The 22,701-nt window shown below is 43.3% G+C and overlaps 1 protein-coding gene across 3 annotated transcripts in view; it reads left to right on the plus strand.

The window, feature by feature from the left end:
- The window catches only part of LOC139411167 (F-box and leucine-rich repeat protein 17), a 303,569-nt gene that overhangs the window by 76,982 nt on the left and 203,886 nt on the right, over positions 1–22,701 (plus strand). The window lies entirely within an intron of this gene.

The raw sequence follows: 22,701 nt of genomic DNA on the forward strand, positions 1-22,701 counted from the left end.
ATACTGGAGAGTTGAGACCAAATCACGGACGCTGGACAGAGTGGATTTCAGTTGTAACGAAAGACAGTTTTAATGAGTCAGAGATATCTTGTCCCGCAGTTTTACGTGCACGGACCTAGTTCACATAACTCGGCAAGGAGCCAGGTGAAAAAGAGGCCTATACAATGGTTACATACATTTTTATACATAGAATAAAGTAGGTGGAGTCTTGTCGTTTCGGTCTTCTTGACTGGTCGGAGGGTTGGAGGCGGGCCTTGCTCTAGCCAGAGCGGGCCCCATTGGTGCACAGCAAAAGTTCTTTGCTCTTGGGACCGGCCAGTTAGAGGGAGATGAGATGTGTGTTTATATAAGGAAGAGGGGGTCAGTCTTATGGCTGGGTGTATGTGTTCTTACGACGGAATGTCTTTGTTTATATGAGCTATGTGTATGAATATTTATATAACAAATCCCCCTCTTCACGTCTATTAGACGTGAAAACTATAGCAGAAAGGTGGCGGTTGCAATCGTGGGTATACATAAGGTGGTGCTCCTAACCTTGTCTGGTTTGCATGGTGGGTCTGTAGGTGTAGTGCTACGTTTGGGACGGGAGTGATTGGAGGGAGTGATATCAGGAAAGGAGTTAGGGACATGTGTAGGGGTTGGTGTATGTGATGTGGCAGGGTGAAATAGTTGTTCAATTAACCATGTGAGAGTCCTAGGGTTACTCCAAATATCAGTATGAATATCACAAATAAGGGACCAGATATCCCCAGCCTCACCCAGAGAGGGAGAAATTTCCCTCTAACTGGGCGAGGTTCCCATCTCAGGGGAGGCGGAGTTTGATGCCGCATCACCTGAGGAAGGAGTGTCTTCATTTGGAATCGAATTTAGGCCGCTCAAATCAGCTCTGACTTCAGTCAGTGTTCTAGAAGGAATTGGGGCTGGGGTGCAATGTGTAAGGCGGTGTCAAGGTGTGCCTGATTTACCTTTGACCTGGACTGAGTGTGAAGTAACCTCCTTCACTTCGTACGGTCCAGTCCACCTGGGTTCCAGCCACTTTCTCTTGTGGACTGTAACCCTCACCCCGTCACCAACCTTTACCTTCAGTAGTGGCGTGTCCCCCGGCAGCTCCCCCTCCTGGACCTTGTGAACCTGGGTAGAGAGTGCTGCAGAGAGAACCGTCAGTTTTTTCACATAATTAGACATTACAATTTGTTGTACATCAAGGGCGGGCATATGACCTCCCTCCCTTGGTGGACCATGCATGACTCTACCAGTCATTATCCCAAAGCTATCTTAGCTTTTGGTTTGACGTTCCACCAGATTTTGGGATTGGGGCCTGTACACAGATCCAAATCTGTGGGTTATGCCAAATCTTTCTTCCACCTGTCTCAGGTGTTTGTTAAATGTGAGCCATTTGTCAAATTTGATTTGTCTTGGGATGCCATACCTGGGTATTAGTTTGGTTTGTAGCCACTTAAAGACTGACCTAGCATCCTCCCCTTTTGTTATTATTGCCTCTACCCATTTGGAGAACCTATCAACTATGACTAGGAGATAGAGTTTGCCTTTAGATAAATTTTCGGGGCCCATGTCGGTGTAGTCTATACTAATATCCTGAAAACATGCATTAGGTATTACGTATGAGCCCATTGGTGTTTGATATGGTTTCTTTGGGTTGTGTCTGTCACAATCATTGCATTCGTCACAAAATAAATCATCGTCATAAAATAAGTCAGTCATATTTTTTATGTGAGGGTGCCACCAGATGTGCGAGGCCTTTTTGGAGGGTCTTTAGTTTGCCTTCGTGTGTGGGGCCATGTGTTTCTCATAAAAGTTCTGGGTCCATCAGTGTGGCCTGCTTCATGGGCATGGGCTGAGTCTGTATAGATATTCAGTCTTTCCTTTTCCTCTGATGAGGACCTGCGTCAATCCGATGATTTCAGCTAATTTGGCCGATGCTGGTTGAGGGATGATGGCTGATTGAAGGGTGCCATCACGAGGTGAGCTGTTTTTTCAATAGCTTTTGCTACTGCAGCAACGTATCTGGAGCATGTTGACTGTCCTACCTCAATGTGGTCAAGTTTGAAGAGTAGTACATCAAGACCCTTCTCTCCCCCTCTTGTTTCTGGAATAGGACGGATGAGGTGAATCCTTCCCTTCCAGAAACATCCAAATGGAACTTGTTCTTGTAGTCAGGTGCAGTCAGAGCTGCTGCCGCTGATAGATCCGTTTTCAGGAGTGCTATGGCTGTTGATGCTTCAGCCGTCCAGGCCAGGGGTGCATGGAGGTTCCTTGATCGTAGGATGACCGGTGCTGCCACCCCCTCTGGGCCACACCCAATGGTACAACACCTGATAGGTGGGGTCAGGTGCATCATGTCTTCGTCCCAGTCTGCAGTGTAGAGGCAGTCATCAGTTTCTGTTGCATTGAGTGTGCAATGGATCTCAGCTTGGGGAGTCTTATATGGGTGCAGAGTGTAGATTTGAGCTTTCAGTTGGTTGAACTTAAACTGGATGTGAGGGGTGGCAGGCCCTGTGGGTAGGCATTTTAGCCAGTACACTTCTTGGGCTTCAGACAGTGTGGTCATCGGCAGGAGTGGCATCCTCATCATTCTTACTGGGTGATCAGGTGTTGAAGTGGGAGGGTTGGTTGTAATCTTGCTGCTCCTGCTGCATGTGTCTAGGAGAGGGTCCTCTTCCTCTTCCTGGTGCCCCTCCACGTCCTCTTCCTCTTTCTCTCCATTGCTGTTGCTGCGGGGAGAGTGGTTTCTTGCAATATCTGGCATGGTGACCGGGAATTCCGCAGTTATACCACTGGTAGTTTCCCCCTCTGTATGGTCCAGTGTAGGGGCCTCGTTGAGCCCGTTGCCGTTGCAGGATATACCGCTGTGGGGGAGGGTAATGGGGTGGTGGGGCTGCCTGCTGTTGGATCATCTGAGAGACAGTCTGTGCCACGATCTGAGTGTTATCTGGCTGCTCCCCTTGGTCTTGAGTTTCTACTGCAATCATTTGTTTGGGCGTGATGGCTGCAGACATTTTATCTAAGTCGTCTGATAATGTGTATAATGCGTTATTTAGGTATATTCAATCCTTACTATGTGGTGTTTATTTCTATCGTTGTATGCTTAGCCTGTCCCTGGTCGAGACAAAGGGGGTTATCAGTATGTGACGCCCGCCACGTGTGTATTTCACCGGTATTTTATTTGAATTTGTTCAGCGATTCGTTTAGGTATTTTCTATAAATGATTCTGCGATTTCCTTTTGGAACAATATATCAGTGAATATATGCGGTTCTATAACAATTTTCAGAGTAATTCTAGCTCTTTAGGAAATATAGATAGAATTTCTAGACAACTAAGAGTTGTTCAGTGAATTATTTAAATACTTTCTGTAAACAATTCAGTAAATTCCTTTATGAACTTATATCAGTAAATTCGAGCGATTCTATAGCAATTGTCAGAATAATTCTATATATTTAGGAAATATGGATAGAATAGAAAAACCCCAAAATCAGTGTGTAGCTTTTGGCGTCTGTAAAACAAAGTCTGTACTAAGCTCGGCGGCTTATTTAAATACTTTCTAGAAACAATTCAGTAAGTTCCTTTATGAACTTATATCAGTAAATTCCAGCGATTCTATAGCAATTGTCAGAATAATTTTAAACTTTAGGCAATATCAACAGGAATGAAAAAAAAAACGAAAATCAGTATTCCAGCCCGGCTGCTGTCAAAGTTGCACGGCCATTCGATACTAAGGTGGCTTTGTCTTTCAGCACGTGTGCCTAATAGCCCAGTTACGTATCCCAACCTACTCCGCGACAAACGTTTCTTTCAATTTAATTTCCCCCATCTCCAAATCATGGAATGTCAACTCTGGTTCATCTTATGTTTATTGTTTGATGTGCAATAGCCACATCATTCCCGATCTCTGTCTAGTGGAAGGCCAAACTTACATATCCTATATCTATTCGACTACACCTCTAACATAACCAATTAAACAGTTTACAACTCATTCAATAGGATCTTTTACATGCAGATTCAGTCGATCTATTAATTAACTAAATCTCTAAACACAACCAATTAAACAGTTTAGAACTTATTCAATAGGAACTTTTACGTGCATACTACACTTCTACACAAAACCAATTAAACAGTAAGCACTTATTTAATAGGAACTTTTACATGCAGATTCAGTCGATCTATTAATTAACTAAATCTCTAAACACAACCAATTAAACAGTTTAGAACTTATTCAATAGGAACTTTTACGTGCATACTACACTTCTAATAATAGGCCAATTGATAAAAAATAAAAATACAAATAAAAAATAAAAACGAGCAAAACAAGATCTCCCCGATCAATGTCTTAGGTTCTTATGTAAAAAATTTGGGCACCGATTCATACTCACGCCCAGTACTTTCTGATCAAAATTTGGTTTAGGCTATAATACAATATGCAGATTTCGATATAACGGGCTCTGCTCACCTTTATATAGAGCGCTCCGATCAGATTTCCTGAGGCAAGATGAATGGCTGGGGAAGTCACTCTTCCGTCTGATTTTTTAGCCGTGATCAGTCTCGTCCTCTCACACTAACTTATAATAGATCGAATTCGAGAACAACCATCCTCTGCTACCAATTCTGTTAGTGTTCAAATACTGGAGAGTTGAGACCAAATCACGGACGCTGGACAGAGTGGATTTCAGTTGTAACGAAAGACAGTTTTAATGAGTCAGAGATATCTTGTCCCGCAGTTTTACGTGCACGGACCTAGTTCACATAACTCGGCAAGGAGCCAGGTGAAAAAGAGGCCTATACAATGGTTACATACATTTTTATACATAGAATAAAGTAGGTGGAGTCTTGTCGTTTCGGTCTTCTTGACTGGTCGGAGGGTTGGAGGCGGGCCTTGCTCTAGCCAGAGCGGGCCCCATTGGTGCACAGCAAAAGTTCTTTGCTCTTGGGACCGGCCAGTTAGAGGGAGATGAGATGTGTGTTTATATAAGGAAGAGGGGGTCAGTCTTATGGCTGGGTGTATGTGTTCTTACGACGGAATGTCTTTGTTTATATGAGCTATGTGTATGAATATTTATATAACAAATGTCCGCTTTGTGCAAGTCCGCTTTGTGCAAGTCCGCTTTGTGCAAGTCCGCTTTGTGCAAGTCCGCTTTGTGCAAGTCCGCTTTGTGCAAGTCCGCTTTGTGCAAGTCCGCTTTGTGCAAGTCCGCTTTGTGCAAGTCCGCTTTGTGCAAGTCCGCTTTGTGCAAGTCCGCTTTGTGCAAGTCCGCTTTGTGCAAGTCCGCTTTGTGCAAGTCCGCTTCGTGCAAGTCCGCTTCGTGCAAGTCCGCTTCGTGCAAGTCCGCTTCGTGCAAGTCCGCTTCGTGCAAGTCCGTGTGAATGTGGTGACTTTACAGCCTATGCTTAGTTTTCATTTGAATGTTACCACCCACCAGCATGGCGTTATTAATTAATCAGAAACAGCTGCAAAGTTATTCCTATTCGCGACCGAGGCAAAACAGCCTTGTGTCCACTTGGCCTCCTGAGCCATGGAGCAAATTAAAATAGGGGATGCAAACTTATTTTCAGAATTCGTTGGATAATTTGTCACATATTTTTGAGCTAGTCTGTATTAAAAATATATACAGTGCCTTCAAAGTATTCACTCCCCTTGACTTTTTTTTGGTGTGTTATAAAGTGGGATTAAAATGGATCTAATTGTCATTCTTTTTTGTCAATGATCTACACAAAATACTCAAAGTGGGAAAAAAGTCAAACATTTTGTAAAGAAATTATGACAGATAAAACACAAGTATATCTTGAGTAGATGATAATTATTCAACCCCCTGAGTCAACACAGGTTAGAATTACCTCTGGCAGGGATTACAGCTGTGAGTCTTTCTGGGTAAGTCTATAAGAGACATTCCACAACTGGATTGTGCAACTCCAGTGTAGATTTAGAACCATTCATTTTCTTATTTTTTTAAGTCCTTAATGATTACAAGCATACCCATAACATGATTCAGCCACCACCATGCTTCAAAATATAGAGAGTGGTACTCAGTAAAATGTTGTATTGGATTTGCCCCCAAACATAACACTTTGCCACATTTTTGCAGTATTACTTTAGTGCCTTGTTTCAAACAGGATGAAACTTTTTGAATATTTTTTTACTGTACAGGCTTCCTTCTTTTCACTCTGTCATTTAAGTTAGTATTGTGAAGTAACTACAATGTTGTTGATCCATCCTCAGTTTTCTCCTATCACAGCCATTAAGATGTAACTGTTTTAAAGTCACCATTGGCCTCATTGTGAAATCCCTGAGTGGTTTCCTTCCTCTCCGGCAACTGAGTTTGGAAGGACGCCTGTATCTTTGTAGTGACTGGGTGTATTGATACAAAGTGTAATTAATAACTTCACCATGCTCCAAGGGATATTATTATTATTTTTTACCCATCTCATCTACCAATAGGTGCCCTTCTTTGCGAGGCATTGGAAAACCTCCCTGGTCTTTGGTTGACTCTGTTTGAAATTCACTGCTCGACCTTACAGATAATTGTATGTGTGGGTACAGAGATGAGGTAGTCATTGAAAATTTGACTTTGCTGATAGCTACTTTATTTAAAAAAAATTTTTTACCCCCTTTTCTCCCCAATTTCGTGGTATCCAATTGTTAGTAGTTCATCACTACAACTCCCGTACGGACTCGGGAGAGACGAAGGTCGAAAGACATGCGTCCTCCGAAACACAACCACACCAAGCCGGAATGCTTCTTAACACAGCGCGCATCCAACCCGGAAGCCAGCCGCACCAATGTGTCGGAGGAAACACTGTGCACCTGGCGATCTAGTTAGCGTGCACTGCGCCCGGCCCGCCACAGGAGTCACTGGTGCACGATGAGACATATCCCTAACGGCCAAACCCTCCCTAACCCGGACGACGCTAGGCCAATTGTGCGTCACCCCACGGACCTCCCGGTCGCGGCCGGCTGTGACAGAGCCTGGGCTCGAATCCAGAGTCTCTGGTGGCACAGCTAGCACTATGATGCAGTGCACTAGGCCGCTGCGCCACCCGGGAGACCTGATAGCTACTTTATTGAGGAAAAGTGTATTTACTATGCCTGTAATATGTGCTTGTCCCAGCTAGCTGTCTTAAGATGAATTAACTAACTGTAAGTCTCTCTGGATAAGATCATTTGGTAAATGACTAAAATGTAAATGGTAGTAGCCAGGACTGCAGAAGATTGTTTTAAACGATAAAAAAGTCAGTTTCAACATTAAGCCATTTTATTTTTTTTACATTTGTCACATCCCTAATCTCAGCTCCATGGAGAAATGTATAGAGTTGCAGGAAATTGGCTTAAAAATACAACAATTTCTCTACACCGCCTAGATGGAGGCCTCAAATCTTCTCTTATACCCCTTTTGAACCAGAAACAACCCTGGAACTGTTTTCGTGTGTGTGTGTGTGTGTGTGTGCCTCGGTGTGTGTGTGTGTGTGCCTCGGTGTGTGTGTGTGTGCGTGCCTGGGTGTGTGTATACATCTCTGTGTGTTTTGAGCAGGATTGTATCTGAGTGTAGGCATATTACTAATCCAAGGTTCTGCTGCTTCCCCTTCCCACATCAGACAGATCCCCACGGATACAACATCTCTGTGACATCCCCCGCTGGGCCGTCTCCCCAGTTGGCCTACCCCATAATATTCGATTTTTATGCATCCTTCTAATGCCGTCTTTAAGACTCCCTCTCTTTCCTCTGTCTTTTGATCATTATCAGTCTCTGGATGGGGTAAGCCTGCTTTGTGTACTAAAGGGCATACATGTTATTCTCTCACACGCAAACACACACACGCCTACTAGTATGTATAACCGGCATCATGCGGTGTGTTAGCTTGTCTGTGCATCTTGTCAATGGTTTATTTGTTCGGTATATAGTACAAAGTCTTTTCCTTGAGCCGTTACTGTATGTCCAGATTGTTTGGGCGCGCTTTCTCTCACTCACTCCCTCTCGCTCTCTCTCTCTCTCACACTCACTCTCTCACTCACTCACTCACTCACTCACTCACTCACTCACTCACTCACTCACTCACTCACTCACTCACTCACAAGAGCTGGGCGATATGGACTAAAATCCATATTGTGATATATTGCCTGGATTGATGCGATAAAAATAGATATAACGCAAAGTTTATAACATGAATGTGCACCCCCTTTTTTATTTTTAAATGAGGCTTTAAACTACTACGTCCCATTACCAACATCCATATACGCATATTATTTTATTTCAAAGTTCACATTTCTCTAATATATGCTACTTATTGTAATGAACAATATCAGCAAAATGCCTGCGATAAGTGATCGGTATGGCCGGTGTCTAACTTTTGGTTTATCGTCCTAGCTCAAACACACACACACACACACCGCCAATACAATAAACCCACTGCCGTGACTTACTGTCTAAATATGTGAATGTGTGTGTATTGTGTGTTACGGTCCCAATAAAGCCTGTGTGTCTCATGCCTGGTTTATTAGTGTCTAGACTGATCCTTGGCTCCTGTCCAACTCTCTGTCTCTCTCTTTCTCTGTCTGTCTCGCCCCCTCCCTGTGTTCTGTTCAATTTCAGTCCTGCGAACCGCGGTTCTCTAAGTCTGCGCAGAACTTTCACATATACACCTGGGGTGGGGGGTGTGTGTGTGTGAGGGGGGGGGGGGGGGGGGGGGGTGGGGGGGGGGGGGGGGGGGTTAGGATTAAACTGGGGATGAAATGAAACTGATCCAAGGTCTGTGTGGTATTTTCCATAAGGTTAGGGACAGCGACATCGTGGTGCCGTTACTCATGACTCCAACTCCCACGTTTAACCACTGCACGTTTGCCAGTGTTTTTGTCAAGTCGATCTTTTCCGAGACAATCGTTTGCTGACATAGCATTAGAATTGACGTGGCCAATATGGCAGTAAATGAGTGTTTGACGATGACCCTAGGTCCAATTGTGATATGATTCGCTAATTAGACACACACACGAGAGAGAGGCCATTAGCTGCCGTGCAGGCCGTGTTAATGGTGCTCTCTCCAGTTTAACAGCTGCCCATTCCCATTCCCATTGTCAGCTGTAACAGTTATGGGAGAGATAATAGTCTAATTGTCTCAAGCCCGTTGTGTTTGGAAGAAATGGACAGTATCTGTGGATTCATGTTGAAGTCTCAAAGGTTAGATTTAAGCAATAAGGCCCGAGGAGGTGTGGTATATCACCAAAATACCACGGCTTAGGGCTGATCTTAAGCACGACTTAATGCGGAGTGCCTGGATACAGTTCTTTGTTGTGGTATACTGGCCATTTACCACAAATCCCGAGGTTATCATATTGCTATTATAAACTGGTTACCAACGTAATTAGAGCAGTAAAAATAAATGCTCTGTCATACCTGTGGTATACGGTCTGATATACCATGGCTGTCAGCCAAACAGCCTTCAGGGCTCGAACCACCCAGTTTATAATGCAAATTATACCAGAGCGTTGTCGAATACTCGTTTCTGAAAGGGCTAGAAGGGCATTCTAGTATTCAAAAACCTAATCATGATGCAATATAAAGCACTGCACATGCAGACTGTACTTGCTACAAAGTTACAGAAAGCTAAACCAACAGCTACACACACCGAAATTGAATACATTGTAAGTGCAGGTACGAAGAGGAAAAACGTAGCTAGCGAACTAGCATTCATTTGTTTTTGCGGAAGACATCTGAAAACCTAATGTGGTGTATGATGGGATGAACATAAATTTCTCCGGTTCTTCAATGTTTCAGTCATGACGCAAGTGGTGCTATGCTCTCAAATCTGCGCTGTCTCACGTTTCTAGATTGGCCACCTGTTTTCAGCAATGGATATTGTTGAATTCGGTTGTCATATTGGCATGTTTGCTAGGAACAAACTATTTAGCTAGCTTCTAGCTTAGAGTGTTTGATATGCAATGCGATCTCCTCGTCATGAACAGTGTCCTGACGATAAGGCAAACTTTTCTATGCCAGGCAAGATCGCGTGTCATTAGCTCATTGTTCATGGATCTATCCAAATTCATTTCACTCTAAAACAAGCTTAAACAAACGCAGCAAATGCAGCTACTTTGCTTTTATTCTCGCTGCGGAGGTTGACGTGACTGTGTCAGCTGTAGTTGGCTAGCTAGCTAGCAAGCAAGGAATGAGAACGTTGGCATACAGCATGGCAACGGAACAAAAATAATGAACAACTGGGTCGCATCCCTGACAATTTTTTTAAAACTATCAATGAAAGCATGTTATATCTACTGTTATATCTAAATGTGTGACTTAGTATTGTTTTCTTTGGCAACTGTGTTATAAGCAGGATAAACACCTCCGTTCTGTACATTACCTCAGAGAAATGTACGCCACCAAGGGACTCCGCCTCGGCCCCGCTGCGTGGTCCATTATTTCCAGGGTAATGTACAGAGCGTCAGTGTTTGTCCCTTACATATGCGATACACCATCACCCACTCCCTCTCTCTCCTGCTCCATCTCTTTGTCTCGTGTCTCTCCCCTGCCTCCTGTCCCTCTATTTTATATGTATCACACGTACACACCACTGTTTACATACATACTACTGAGATATTCTGTACCAGCTACACTGGGCCTGTGAGTTTGAAATGGACACAGTGAGAGCATGCTGGACACATTATGTACAGTGGGATTAGCTACACAATGGAGAATACAGACACAATGGGGAATAGGCTACATGTGGAAATGACAGTGCATTTCTCATATTCACCTGCTTGCTGGATGTTGTATATGTATAAGAAAGACATCCCAAGGTGCTACCTGTCTTACTCCAGCTCTATATTATGTCTCCAGGTAAGAAACTACCCCGGCTCTCTCACTGTATGAATACAGCATATTTCCTGTTCAGGTCCTCCCATCTCATTCTCTCCTCCCCCCTGCATAATCTCTATGGATGTGCTTTGGTCTGACTACCCAATGGAACAGGCCTATAATTCCCTGCCCCTGGCCCTGTCACACGCCTGCAGACTACTGATTCTTTGCTGCTCTTACAGGCCTTCTGAATAAATATGTGTGTGTGTGTTTCCCTGTGTCTGTGTTTGTTAATATAGGTCTTGAAAGCGTGTGTGTGTGTGTGTGTGTGTGTGTGTGTGTGTGTGTGTGTGTGTGTGTGTGTGTGTGTGCACTCCTAATTCCTGAGGTTGTCACCTGCCCCACGGCCCACCTCTAGCTCTAGTCATTAGGCCCTGCCAGGCCGGGGCCACATGCCCAGAGGGGGTGAGGGCAGAGGGGGCTGCTGGCTTCAGGTGAGCCCCAAATCTTTCTGACCTATGGTGACACTGATAAGGCAGAGGGGATGCAGTGTAGATTTGAGCAGCATAGGAATGGAAGGGAAGTGAGAGGGTGACAATGTCTCGATGGCTGGTGGAACGCACACATCCGTTTCAGGCCCAGGGAGTCTTACTGTTTGATGTTTTAATGCAGTGGTTCCCAAACTTTTTATAGTCCCGTACCCCCTTCAAACATTCAACCTCCAGCTGCGTACCCCCTCTAGCACCAGGGTCAGTGCACTCTCAAATGTTGTTTTATGCCATCATTGTAATAAGCCTGCCACACACACACACACTAAACAATACGTGTCAATACTTTGCCCCTTGATAACCAGCGCACTTCTGTGTGTTGTAAAAGTGTTACATGGTCGCTGCCCATATCATTGCATAGTGCAGAAAAATACACGAGAGTTATTGAGCCTTGCTTTAACAAAGTTAACCGTTTTCACTGTGGTGCCCAAATGTCTTTCAAGCTGTCAGGCATTCCCTTGGCAGCAAGAGCCTCTCGGTGGATGCTGCAGTGTACCCAAGTGGCGTTGGGAGCAACTGCTTGCACTCGCATTACCACTCCACTATGTCTTCCTGTCATGGCTTTTGCGCCATCAGTACAGATACCAACACATCTTGACCAACTAAGTCCATTTGATGGCACAAAGCTGTCCAGTATCATCTCCTGTTGTCCTGGTTTCCAGTGGTTTGCAGAAGAGGATGTCTTCCTTAATTGACCCCCCCCATAAACATAACAGACATATACCAGGAGCTGTGCCAGGGCCACGTCTGTTGACTTATCCAGCTGTAATGCATAGAATTCACTGGCATGTATGCGAAGCAGTAATTGTTTCAAAACATCTCCTGCCATTTCACTGATGCGTCGTGAAACAGTGTTGTTTGATTAACGCATCGTCTGTATAGTTTTTTTTGGCCTTTTCCCCCAGCATTGTCCCAGCCATATCTGTGGCAGCATGAATAATTCAGTCCTTCACAATAGTATGGGGCTTGCCTGTCTTAGCCACTCGGTAACTCACCATATAAAATGCTTCTAGCCCCTTCTTATTAATGTTATCTGTTGCTTTTATACATGCCTTACTACTCGAAGTCGTGTTTATTCTCGCTCCAAAAACTCCCGTGGCTTATTTTTCAAATTGGCATGTTTCGTTTCCAAATGTCTGCGCAAGAGTGACGGTTTCAATTGAGTTGTGTGAGAGTACTTTTTCACATATAACACACTGTGGCTGAGGAAAGGCACTACTCCCAATATAAGTGAACCCCAAATCAATGTAGTTCTCATCATATTTACGCCTCTTCGATGGTCCAACGTCCTCGTCTGTTTTTCGGTGCTTTCCCGGGTAAGGGGGCAGTAGCTCTTCGGCTGCATCAGATTCACAACTGTCAGTGTCCATGCTAGCTGGCCTAACAATGTAGAATTATTGATGATAGCAATGGATGTGCTCATGGAAGCAGAACAGTTTGTTGTCGAAAGGTGCAGGTGTAGTATAGTCGTGGCCAAAAGTTTTGAGAATTACACAAATATTAATTTTATTATATATTAAAGTTTTCTGCTTCAGTGTCTTTAGATATTTTTGTCAGATGTTACTATGGAATACTGATGTATAATTACAAGCATTTCATAAGTGTCAAAGGCTTTTATTGACAATTGCATGAAGTTGATGCAAGGAGTCGATATTTGCAGTGTTGACCCTTATTTTTCAAGACCTCTGCAATCCGCCCTGGCATGCTGTCAATTAACTTCTGGGCCACATCCTGACTGATGGCAGCCCATTCTTGCATAATCAATGATTGGAGTTTGTCAGAATTTGTGGGTTCTTTGTTTGTCCACCCGCCTCTTGAGGATTGACCTCAAGTTTTCAATGGGATTAAGGTCTGGGGAGTTTCCTGGCCATGGACCCAAAATATCGATGTTTTGTTCCCTGAGCTACTTAGTTGCCTTATGGCAAGGTGCTCCATCATGCTGGAAAAGGCATTGTTCGTTACCAAACTGTTCCTGGATGGTTGGGAGAAGTTGCTCTCGAAGGATGTGTTGGTACCATTCTTTACTCATGGCTGTGTTCTTAGGCAAAATTGTGAGTGAGCCCACTCCCTTGGCTGAGAAGCAACCCCACACATGAATGGTCTCAGGATGCTTTACTGTTGGCATGACACAGGACTGATGGTAGCGCTCATCTTGTCTTCTCCGGACAAGCTTTTTTCCGGATGCCCCACACAATCGGAAAGGGCATTCATCAGAGAAAATAACTTTACCCCAGTCCTCAGGAGTCCAATCCCTGTACCTTTCGCAGAATATCAGTCTGTCCCTGATGTTTTTCCTGGAGAGAAGTGGCTTCTTTGCTGCCCTTTTTGACACCAGGCCATCCTCCAAAAGTCTTGGCCTCACTGTGCGTGCAGATGCACTCACACCTGCCTCCTGCCATTCCTGAGCGAGCTCTGTACTGGTGGTGCCCCGATCCTGCAGCTGAATCAACTTTAGCAGACGGTCCTGGCGCTTGCTGGACTTTCTTGGGCACCCTGAAGCCTTCTTCACAACAATTGAACCGCTCCCCTTGAAGTTCTTGATGATCCAATAAATGGTTTATTTAGGTGCAATCTTACTGGCAGCAATATCCTTGCCAGTGAAGCCCTTTTTGTGCAGAGCAATGATGACGGCACGTGTTTCCTTGCAGGTAACCATGGCTGACAGAGGAAGAACAATGATTCCAAGCACCACCCTCCTTTTGAAGCTTCCAGTCTGTTATTCAAACTCAATCAGCATGACAGTGTGATATCCAGCCTTGTCCTCGTCAACACTCACACCTGTGTTAACGAGAGAATCACTGATATGATGTCAGCTGGTCCTTTTGTGGCAGGGCTGAAATGCAGCGGAAATGTTTTTTGGGGGATTCAGTTCATTTGCATGGCAAAGAGGGACTTTGCAATTAATTGCAATTCATCTGATCACTCTTCATAACATTATGTTGTATATACAAATTGCCATCATACAAACTGATGCAGCAGACTTTGTGAAAATTAATATTTGTGTAATTCTCAAAACTTTTGGCCGAGTCTGTACAGCTGGTAATAGCAGTACTACCAGTAGAGCTGGTATGTGTCTTTATGGATGCGGGCCTTACACTTTTCTGATCCATTTATCAATTTTCAAGCAAACGGAATGAGCAGCAGCCACGTTTGGCAACATAGTGGAATTCCCACGTGAGAGTATCAGTTATTGTGATTGGATGTTAATTATTTGACTAGGCTACCTGTATTTGACATTGTGTTGTTATTTCGCTGAACACTAGATGATTTAATTTGATTTTTGGCAGTGAAACAAGGCTACTCAGGTGAGAAAACAACCTCACCCAAATGTATAGCCCCGTTGGAAAAATATATATATATATATATATATATATATATATATATATTTTGTTTGCACGTACCCCTGGGTGTTTGGGAATACCTGTTTTAATGCAAGTGTTTGGAGGAGGCTACATCTAGTAAGGATCCAGTGTGTGTGTGTGTGTTGTAGTTTAGCAGGTTAATAGTCCCTCTGTAACCCTGGGTAATTGAAAGTGCATTGAGATAGGAAATAGTTATGTTCTGGTCTGTATGGACCCCTAAGACTGCTAGTGGGGAACACACACTCACATGTATCTAAGCTTACATGTTTAGAGCGTAGGACTTTGTCTCCTCCATAACATAAACCGTGTTCTGCTGGACCACAGGTTCTATCCACTGGAGGAGGGGATGTTTCAATAGAATCCATGTGTAAATGGATATAATCTCAGTGAATTGACCCTGTTTTGGAGGACATTTTCTCCTAAATCAAGACATGCTCAGTCCCAGCTCTATGATAATATCTAGTATTAGCATATATACAGTACCAGTCAAAAGTTTGGACACACCTACTCATTCAAGGGGTTTCCTTTATTTTCACTATTTTCTACATTGTATAATAATAGTGAAGACATCAACACTATTGAATAACACCTATGGAATTATGTAGCAATCAAAACAGTGTTAAACAAATCAAAAAAATATTTCATATCAAAGTAGCCACCCTCTCTGCCTTGATGACAGCTTTGCACACTCTTGGTATTCTCTCATCAAGGCAGAGGGTGGCTACTTTGAAGAATCTGTAATATAAAATATATTTTGATTTGTTTAAAACTTATTTGGTTACTATCCAAACTTTTGACTGTGCGTGTGTGTGTGTGTATATATATATATATGTGTGTGTGTGTGTGTGTGTGTGTGTGTGTGTGTGTGTGTGTGTGTGTGTGTATATATATTTCGAAACACCTGAAGGTACCACGTTCATCTGTACAAACAATAGTACGCAAGTATAATCACCATGGGAGTATATATATATATATACACAGTTGAAGTCGGAAGTTTACATACACTTAGGTTGGAGTCATTAAAATTGTTTTTCAACCACTCCACAAATTTCTTGTTAACAAACTATAGTTTTGGCACGTCGGTTAGGACATCTACTTTGTGCATGACACAAGTAACTTCTCCAACAACTGTTTACAGACAGATTATTTCATTTACAATTCACTTTATCACAATTCCAGTGGGTCAGAAGTTTACATACACTAAGTTGACTGTGCCTTTAAATAGCTTGGAAAAATCCATGTCATGGCTTTAGAAGCTTCTGTTAGGCTAATTGACATAATTTGAGTCAATTGGAGGTGTACCTTTGGATGAATTTCAAGGCCTACCTTCAAACTCAGTGCCTCTTTGCTTGGCATCATGGGAAAATCAAAAGAAATCAGACAAGACCTCAGAAAAACAATTGTAGACCTCCCCAAGTCTGGTTCATCCTTGAGAGCAATTTCTAAACACCTGAAGGTACCACGTTCATCTGGACAAACAATAGTACGCAAGTATAAACAGCATGGGAGCACGCAGCCATCATACCGCTTAGGAAGAAGACGCGTTCGGTCTCCAAGAGATGAACACACTTTGCTGCGAAAAGTGCAAATCAATCCCAGAACAACAGCAAAGGACCTTGTTACCGTATAATACGTACATGCTTATATATATATATATATATATATATATGAGAGAGAGAGAGAGATCTATATCTCTCTCTCTATATAGAGAGAGAGATATCTGTGTGTGTACATACGACATGCATAGATACATGTACGTACATACAGTGCATTCGGAAAGTATTCAGACCCTTTTACTTTTTCCACATTCTATTACTTTACAGCCTTATTCTGAAGTGGATTAAATTAAATGTTTTCCTCATTAATCGACACATAACATCCCATAACGACAAAGCAAAAACAGGTTTTTATACATTTTTGAAAATGTATACCTTATTTACTTAAGTATTCAGAACCTTTGCTATAAGAATCAAAATTGAGTTAAGGTGCATGCTGTTTACATTGATCATCCTTGAGATATTTCTACAGATTGGAGTCCACCTGTGGTAAATTCAATTGATTGGACATGATTTGGAAAGGCACACACCTGACTATATGAGGTCCCACAGTTGACAGTGCATGTCAGAGCAAAAACCAAGCCATGAGGCCGAAGGAATTGTTCGTAGTGCTCAGCGACAGGATTGTGTCGAGGCACAGATCCGGGGAAGGGTACCAAAAAAAGTTCTGCAGCAGTGAAGGTCCCCAAGAGCAGAGTGGCCTCCATCATTCTTAAATGGAAGAAGTTTGGAACCACCAAGACTCTTCTTCAAGCTGCCCCCCCCTCACTCTGACAGAGCTTCACAGTTCCTCTGTGGAGATAGGAGAACTTTCCATAAGGACAGCCATCTATGCGATAAGGTATTTTATGGTAGAGTGGCCAGATGGAATCCACTCCTCAGTAAAAGGCTCATGATGGCCTGCTTCGAGTTTGCCAAAAGGCAAAGGCATGAGAAACAAGATTCCTTGGTTTGATAAAACCAAGATTGAACTCTTTAGCCTGAATACCAAGAGTCACGTCTGGAGGAAACCTGACACCATCTCTACGGTGAAGCATGGAGGTAGCAGCATCATGCTGAGGGGATGTTTTTCCAGAGGCAGGGACTGGGAGACTAGTCAGGATTGAGGGAAAGATGAATGGTGCAAATTACAGAGAGATCCTTGATGAAATCCTGCTCCAGAGCACTCAGGACCTCAGACTGGGGTGAATTTCACCTTTCAACGGGACAATGACCCTAAGCCCACAGCCAAGACAACACAGGAGGGGCTTCGGGACAAGTCTTTGAATGTCATTGAGTGGCCCAGCCAGAGCCTGGACTTGAACCCAATCTCTGGAAGACCTGAAAATAGCTGTGCAATGACACTCCCCATCCAGCCTGACAGCTTGAGAGGATCTGCAGAGAAGAATGGGAGAAACTCTCCAAATACAGGTGTGCCAAGCTTGTAGCGTCATACCCCAAAATACTCGAGACTATAATTGCTACCAAAGGTGCTTAAACAAAGTATTGAGTAAAGTGTCTGAATACTTATGTAAATCTGATATTATATATTTTTCACAATACAGCACAAACTGGCCCTAACCAGAATATAACGAGTAGTGGGAGGCCCCGTTTCACAACTGAGCAAGATGACAAGTACATTAGAGTGTCTAGTTTGAGAAACAGACGCCTCTCAAGTCCTCAACTGGCAGCTTTATTAAATAGTACCCGCAAAACACCAGTCTCAACATCAACAGTGAACAGGCGACTCCGGGATACTGGCCTTCTAGGCAGAGTTGCAAAGAAAAAGCCATATCTCAGACTGGCCAAGTAAAAGAAAATATTAAGATGGGCAAAAGAACAGACACTGGACAGAGGAACTCTTGGCAATTTCTCGCATGGAATAGCCTTAATTTCTCAGAACAAGAATTGACTGACGGGTTTCAGAAGAAAGATGTTTGTTTCTGGCCATTTTGACCCACAAATGCTGATACTGATGAGATACTCAACATGTCTGAAGAAGACCAGTTTTATTGCTTCTTTAATGAGCACATAGGTTTTCAGCTGTGCTAACATATCTGCTAAAGGGTTTTCTAATGATCAATTAGCCTTTGATGCACCTGTACTGACCGCGACCCAAAAAGATCATCAAGGACATCCAGCACCCGGGCCACTGCCTGTTCACCCCGCTATCAACCAGAAGACGAGGTCAGTACAGGTGCATCAAAGCTGGGACAGAGAGATAGAAGCTCTTTTTCAATCTCAAGGCCATCAGACTGTTCAACAGCCGTCACTAACATTAAGTTGCTGCTGCCAACATACTGTCTCAAATATCTAGCCACTTTAATTACAAAAAATTGGATGTAATAAATGTATCACTAGTCACTTTAAACAATGCCACTTTATTTAATGTTTACATACCCTACCCATACATTATCTTACCTCATTTGCACTCACTGTATATAGACTTTTTGTTTTATTTTGTTCTACTGTATTATTGACTATGTTTTGTTTATTCCATGTGTAACTCTGTGTTGTTGTATGTGTCGAATTGCTATGCTTTATCTTGGCCAGGTCGCAGTTGCAAATGAGAACTTGTTCTCAACTAGCCTACCTGGTTAAATAAAGGTTAAATTAAAAACAATTAAAATAATAAAATATCATATGTATCTTTCCTATGCCGCACGGCCATCACTCATCCATATATTTATATGTACATATTCTAATTCACCCCTTTAGATGTGTGTATAATGTAGTTGTTGTGAAATTGTTAGATTACTTGTTAGATATTACTGCACTGTCGGAACTAGAAGCACAAGCATTTCGCTACATTCACATTAACATCTGCTAACCATGTGTATGTGACCAATAAAATGTGATTTGATTTGACTTGGATTAGCTAACACAATGTGCCATTGGAACACAGGAGTGATGGTTGCTGATAATGGGCCTCTGTACGCCTATGTAGATATTCCATTAAATATCAGCCTTTTCCAGCTACAACATTAATTTACAACATTAACAATGTCTACACTGTATTTCTGATCAATTGGATGTTATTTTAATGGACAATTTATTTATTTTTCTTTCAAAAACAAGGACATTTCTAAGTGACCCCAAACTTTTGACCAGTAGTTGATGTATATATATAAACATTGTATTTGGAAGGTTTCACTATTTTGTGTGTTGGAAACATAAAAGTTAGATGTTTCGACTGAATGTCTTTTTATGTAGATGATAAAGGGGAAACACACCCACACACCAAGATTAAATGGGTTTTTCATGGGCCGTGGCATCATTTTCCATCGGTTTACGCTTTCCCCCCCAAAGCTTAACTGTGCTATCCAGAGTCTTAGCAGTGTCTAGAGTTACCCAGACCTGTAATAGTTCCAAGATGAACATCAAAGACCTGCCTTTCTAATCAACACAAACACGATCAATATCCTCTCAAAGAAATACAACATTGGAGTAACAGGAGGCTTGTCTCTGCCGACTGAGAAGTCAACTCTTTCAGCTTGATCTCCCCTTGGTTGTTAAAGAGCTCTGTGTTCGAGCCAGCTCTTTGTCCATAAACACTGCTCATGTCGACCGAGAATGGAGGTGGCGCTCTCTCTCTGAAGGCTCGTAAAGTACACACGCACATACTATTCATGTGGATAGGAGGAGGGAATTCGGAAGGCTTGTCAACAGAACAATCCAATATAGAGGTTTAGCGAGGACTATACTTTGACATTGGGAAGCTTCTATATGTGGTCTATTTATAAAATGCAGACCTAGGATCAGTGAATCCTCTTCAACTCAACCCTCCGTGTTAAACATGCGTTGGTTGGCGCAGGGTAAATAGCTTCGAGTGTCGAAATATAATGCATTCAAACATGCAACGTGAATAATGTCAATTGGGACTGATCACTCCATAGTCCATGCGCTGCCAATTTATAGCAGCCACCTGCTGATGCACACCTGAGCTTTTGTGCCAGAACACTCACCAGACAATCCACTGCACATCACAGTAGACTACAATGGAGAGGTGAGGGCTGGTCGTGGCCATTTTATGCAGTTGGATGGTAAAAATGTCATGGATTTCAATGGATGTCTATGCAGGGTAACTCCAGCACACCATTGATTGTGCTTCTCTCCAGTGAGGTGAAATGATAGCCTGCTTTGTGATCAGGGATACAATGGCTGGTTTTCCTCCAAAGTAGCGTTTGATATCCCTCTGTTTGACACTTTACAAAGCACTATTGATCCTCAGGGAATAGGCCTACAAGAACTGCTCATACTCATCTCTAAGCCGTGTGTGTGTGTGTGTGTGTGTGTGTGTGTGTGCGTGCGTGCTGTGTCTCTAACGAACACTCCCGCATACTTACAGTACACATGCACACACACACAAATTAAGTGCTGAGGGCATCATGAGAATGACAGGCAATTTTTGCTTTGTGATTCACGCTCCACAGGGAATCATGGGATCAATCGCCGTAGCGATGATCGCCCATGCAGATTCTAGCTAACGCTGGTAGCATCAGGGTTGTTGACATTGATAGCGGGAGATGGGAGTGTGTGTGTATGTGTGTGTGAGAGAATAGTCTATTGTCAGATCTCCCTCTGTGTGACTTTGTTCCCAGCTACAGTGTAAGAAGCTGTCTTTATGTCCAGAGTCAATGTTCCAAAGTGGACGGTAGTTGATCTCCAGTGTGTAAGAGGGAGAGATGGGGAAGCTATCTTTATAGATTTTTTACGTTTGGAAATTGACTAGGGTGTAAAGTTGAAATATTGATCTTGGGCTGAATTTCAACTTTTCTAGACAGTTGTGAAAGGCCTTCGTGCTCCCAACCCTGCCTTCATTTTTGATATGATAGAAGGATCTACATTTTTATGCCGTAAATTGATGTCGAGAAATAACTCCCACTGTTTTTTTTTCAAACGAGGGTCTAGCTTACTTTTTCTGTTGTTACTCAGGTTTCACTGACACTAAAGTCCTTTATGGGTTCACTGGGATCCAGTTAAAGAAGTGCCAGTAGCAAACTGTGGGTGAGTCAAAGTGCTCAAAGCAAAGTTTGCTCCGCTCTGTTGCCTCTTCAGTGAACTGTTTGTGTTTGTTCCTGATGTGTGAAAGGTGTGACCTTTCTGTCAGACAGGGCCTGGGGTCCCCCTGGTCTGTTTACAACACAACACCAGCCTTCCTTCTCCACCTGCTCTGCCGCCTCTTAAAGTGAGTTACCTTCGTGCACGGAGACGGACAAGAGAGACAGACAAGAGTACATAGAAGGGAAACAAAGAAACTTGAAACAGTAGAGAAATAACAGTCATGGAGAGGGAAAGAGAGGAAGAGGAGAAAGAGGGGTAAACACGAGGGCCGTGTTTATTTCCAAGGCCCTTGAACGCCACCAGCCCACAGTGGGGCATCGTGGATAGTCAAGTGGTCAGAGGATTAGTTGTGTCATCACGTACAGCTACCCACGTTGGCAGGTCACACACACACACACACACACACACACACACACACACACACACAGCCAACAACAGGGAAAGATTTCCTTGCTGGGTAGATGAGGGGTTGCTAGGTGGCCTGTCAGAGCACCCACACAGGGGACCCCGCCGTTTTTCTGAGAGAGACACACACAGACATGTTGTGACGTTTAGTGTGGTTCACACCTAGGCCTCCCTGAGAGGGGTTAGCAGAGCTCAAGTGGCAGTTGAAGTTTGAAACATTTGAACAGTAAACAAAGAGTTCTACCAGCGTGGTAAAGTTCAGTGTTGGGATGTTGTGTTTGAGTGACGGAGGGCAATACTCTAGACAGGCCAATGTCAGCAAACCAACTTCACAGTTCATCAGGAGCTGTGTGTGCTGGCTAAACTATGTTCATATATTCAACAAAATGTAGCCTATTGGGTTCCACAAGTGTTTACAAAAAAACTAAGATGCAATTTAAATCTATACTGTAGGCTATGTGCGAAATCATGTGGCATACTGTGTGTGTGTGTGTGTGTGTGTGTGTGTGTGTGTGTGTTGTATTACTGTATTGTAGATCGTTTACGTTGGACCTAGCTTGCATTGGCTCTATTTACTGACAATAGGGAAGTGTTCATTTACCTTTTCGCCACCTCAGTCTTTTCAAATCAATACTAAGTGTCCATGTGCGTTCTATTCTGTGTGTTTACTGCTTCTTTATGAAGCCATCATCACCACTATAAACAAGGAGATATCCATCCTGGGAGAGTGTTTGAGTTGAAATGATTGCCCTGGACAAAATAGCTTTGATGAGAATCATCCCGCTTCAACATTCCGCTTCTGTGTCAGTTTTACGAGCGTTATCGGGAAGGCCTGAATCTGCTTGGAGTGCTTTAATAAAACCCTCTTAATAAATGGACCGGTGTCGACCGGCTGGGTTTCAATTGGTTCGACTGTAGCGGGTTTTCCCGCTCTTGTTCCGTGGGTTTAGTTGGGGTTTCTGACAGGCAACGGTGGGAGAAGAGAAGCGGTCG

This window comes from Oncorhynchus clarkii, chromosome 6 (assembly GCF_045791955.1).
Source record: "Oncorhynchus clarkii lewisi isolate Uvic-CL-2024 chromosome 6, UVic_Ocla_1.0, whole genome shotgun sequence".
NCBI lineage: Eukaryota > Metazoa > Chordata > Actinopteri > Salmoniformes > Salmonidae > Oncorhynchus > Oncorhynchus clarkii.